Genomic DNA, 4,235 nt, shown 5'->3' on the forward strand with positions numbered 1-4,235 from the left:
GCCGATTCGGTACCAATTCGGTAAATGATCACCGATTCGGTATTTCGTTGCACCGAACGTGGCGGACCTCTTGTATGGAGCATTACGTGAAAATCTTTCATATACGAGTATAAGTTATGGGCTGGTAAAGCTATAAAGCAGTTTTTATTTTGTGCACAAAAATAACATGCGATAAATTGTGAAAATTAATAATTTAACTCATTCACTTGGAGGGTCTCCCTCTAGTTGAATAATACGGCCTGGTGAAAGCGAGAATAAAATCACTTACCGGTAGCTATAAGAAGAATTACCTATAACAGTTTGGCGGTAAAAAGTAAGAGTTTAATTACTTGGTGTTAGAAAGAAGATAAATATCCCGCTGGCATCATGCTCAATGGGTGTAGCCAAAATAGAAAATCCGAACCGAAAACAAAAATCAGTTTTTGCATCACACTTCAACAAAAATTACGGTGTGTACCACATAGATCGTCCAGTATTTACGAGCATCGGTGGTTCAGTGGTAGAATTCTCGCCTGCCACGCGGGAGGCCCGGGTTCGATTCCCGGCCGATGCATATTTTGCCTTCTTTACCAGAGATATCTACGGCATTTCCTTCCGTGCCGTGACGTCAGTTTATTGCTACAGACAGACAAGTAGACAACAATATATATTCCGGGAGAGACCTCGCAGTGAACGGTCTTTTCCACATATGCTGCGCGCGCACACACCCACACCCACACATACACACAGACCTTACGACATAAAACTTATGATAAGGCTATTAGAGAATGAGACTCCTATTTCAAATGTCAGACCAAACATTCACCCTTGTCATCACTTTCACTCCCCCACTTCACCCCATTTCACACCATCATCACCCCGTCCTCTCATTCACTCACCGCTCCACCTTTCTACCCCTTCACCCCGACACCGTCCTATCCGCTCATCCCATCACCCCATCATCATCCCACTTCCACCTCCTCACCTCATCATCATCTCATCTTCTCTCACCCCCGCCCCCTCACCATCCATCTCTCTCTCTCTCTCTCTCTCTCTCTCTCACACACACACACACACACACACACACACACACACACACACACACACACACACACAGCTACTGAATCATCCTCATCCTGTCTTTCACATCACCCATCATCCACTTATCTATAATTCTCCCTCAACACGTATTTTTCCCACACCCACCTTCCTCTTGCCTCAACTATCTCTTCCCCACATCCCAGTCTCAACACACACACACACACACACACACATTCTTCCCATACTCATTCCCCCGTTCCTCTCATCGTTTCCATCTCCTCTCTCATGTTACCACACCTCTCAGATTCTCTCACAACACCCACACATTCCTCATACTCCCATTTTCCCATCCTCAGCCCTTCCTCACCCACCACCCACCTCTCTGAAATGTTTTATCCAAGCCGACTCATGCCACCCTCTCGTCACACACACACACACACACACACATACAGTCTCTCCCACTTACCTGCATCTTACACATGTCTTCTCTAAGTCGGGAAACATCGTCTGGTGTTTTCCTCAAGAGAAAGCACAGCCTAGGTGCGTCTCTAGCAGCGAAAGAGTTGAAAGAGGCTATTTTTACCAGTGTTGCAAGACGCTAGGTTAATGAAAGTAAGGTGTGCTTGTTTTGTTCTTCGTGTTTGGGAAAGCTTTGAAATGAACCTGTCATTGATCATACAGCACTTATTTTCACAAGGTATAATATCGTGGCCTTTACCCAGTAGGCTACTCACTCTCATCAGAATTCCTACCGAACCCACCTATTTCTTTGTTCCCCACGATAATTTCTTTACCTCCCGACACTTTGATTCTTACAGGATGTTTTGAAATAAATTCTCACCGCACTTAAACCAAAAATCCTGCAATACCAGTTTTTTCACATGGTATGCTTTTCTCTCTCAGCTCCATCGCCCACCAAACTTTCAATCCATCACATCCATTTCTTTGCTCACTATGCCCATAATTTTTGCCCTTAACCTCCTTCTTTTATAGTTTCATTGCGCGACGCAGACTGCACGGTCGACGAACGATCTTGTAAACCTTCGGACCAAATATAATCGTTTGGTGTTGGTCTGAATGGTGTAACTTACTGCATCCAAGGTAACTCGAAAATGAAATACCTAATGTACGGCTAAAAACAGGAGTGAGTTGGATTATCAAGGCTAGAGTAGGAAGGAGACAGTAAGAGCAAGTAAGAGTAAGAATAATGGAGAGTGAAAGTAGGAGAGGGTAAGCATGAGTTTTCAAAAGTGGGTAATAGAAGGTGAGAATAGGAGTGTGTAGGCTTAAGAACGGGTAAGAGTAAGAGTGGGTAAGAGTTAGATTGGGTATGAATCAGGAGTGAGTAAATGTAAGAATGAGTGGATGAGTATAAGAGGAACTGGTTGATAAGGTAGGCTATGTAAGAGCAGTGAGTAAGAGTTTGGTGAGGAAGAGCAGCGAGTAAATAAGTGCAAGGGCGGTGGGCAAGTGAGTGATGGCGAGGTAGTGGTGCGCTAATGAATTGTTAATTAAAATTCAGGCATGTGTGTGTGTGTGTGTGTGTGTGTGTGTGTGTGTGTGTGTGTGTGTTCTTACCTAATTGTTCTTACCTAATTGTATCTTTACAGGAATGAGTCAAGCTCGTACTGTCCCGTGTCTTAAACCATATTTATCGTACATATCCTTAAATTTGTGAATTGTTTTGGCACACACTCTTTCATTCGGTAGTGCATTCCATTGATCAATTGCTCTGTTTGGGAAACTGAATTTTCTTTCGTCTTTATCACCTCTCTTCTTATGCAGTTTTTTGCAATGTCCTCTTGCTGATGCTTCTCCATATTTTAAGTAATCATTTATGTCTATTTTCTCCTTCCCTGATATGAACTTATATAGCATTATCATGTCACCTCTTTTCCTTTTCTCCTGTAGTGTTGGTAGATTCAGTTTATTTAGTCTTTCTTCGTAGCTTAGGTCCCTTAAGCTTGGTATCCATCTCGTAGCGGCCCTTTGAACTTTTTCAATCTTGTCTATGTGCTTTTTTAGATGAGGACTCCAGACAACTGATGCATATTCCAGGGTTGGTCTGATGAATGATGTTATTATCCTTCTTAGCATGTCTTCATTTATGTATGTGAATGCTATTCTCATATTTGCAAGCAGTGTATACATGTTCCGTACCTTCTCGCTGATGTGGTCAGCTGGAGATAGTCTGTTATTGATAATCACACCTAGGTCTTTCTCTCTTTCTGATGTGTATAGGGTTTTATTTCCTAACTTATAATCCCAATCAGGTCTTTTTCCACTTTTACCAAACTTGATTACATGACACTTGTCCACAATGAATTCCATTTGCCATGTACTACTCCATTCATGAAGTTTATTTAATTCTTCTTGTAGCTCTTTACAAGAGTCTGTGTTAGTAATTCTCCTTTGTATTTTTGCATCATCTGCAAACATATTCAGATAGCTCTCATTTCCAGTGTTACTGTTTATATCATTTATATACACTAAAAACATGATTGGTGCCAGCACTGAACCCTGTGGTACTCCACTAGTCATTTCTTTCCATGATGAGTAGTTTCCTCTTAGTACTGTCCTCATTTCTCTTTTCATGAGAAAGTCTTGCATCCAACAAAACAGTTTGCCTCGAATTCCTCCTTGATGGTACAATTTCCATAAAAGTCTTTGGTGTGATACTGTGTCAAAAGCTTTCTTGAAATCTAAATAGATACTGTCCACCCATCCTTCCCTTTCCTGTATTGTGTTTGTTACTCTGTCATAGTAGCTCAACAGATTAGTAACACATGATTTTCCTTTTCTGAAACCAAACTGTCTTTCTGTTATCATACTGTGTTCTTCTAGATGATTTACCCTAGCTTTTCTTATAAGCTTTTCTATTACCTTGCTTACAACACTGGTCAGTGATACTGGTCGGTAGTTCAGTGGATTTTGTCTATTTCCTTTCTTGAATAAGGAGACAATATTTGCTTTTTTCCAAATATCAGGTAGTTTACCTTGACTCAAGGATTTCTTGAAAATTAAAAATAATGGTTTACTTAACTCCTTTGCACATTCTCGTAGTACCCAACATGAAATTTCATCAGGACCACTTGCTTTTCCTCTGTCTAATCTACTTAACTCCTCCTGTATTACTTTTTCTGCTATTTGTATATCTGGTAGTGTGTGTGTGTGTGTGTGTGTGTGTGTGTGTGTGTGTGTGTGTGTGTGTGTGT

General features: G+C 41.2%; 1 non-coding gene across 1 annotated transcript; it reads left to right on the plus strand.

Annotated features, from left to right (window-relative positions):
* Positions 1-482: 482 nt before the first annotated feature.
* TRNAG-GCC (transfer RNA glycine (anticodon GCC)) lies at positions 483-553 on the plus strand. The gene has a single exon. It is a non-coding gene; the product is annotated as a tRNA-Gly (tRNA).
* Positions 554-4,235: the final 3,682 nt, after the last annotated feature.

This window comes from Coenobita brevimanus, chromosome 23 (assembly GCF_032717465.1).
Source record: "Coenobita brevimanus isolate Jiangsu-jjx chromosome 23, ASM3271746v2, whole genome shotgun sequence".
NCBI lineage: Eukaryota > Metazoa > Arthropoda > Malacostraca > Decapoda > Coenobitidae > Coenobita > Coenobita brevimanus.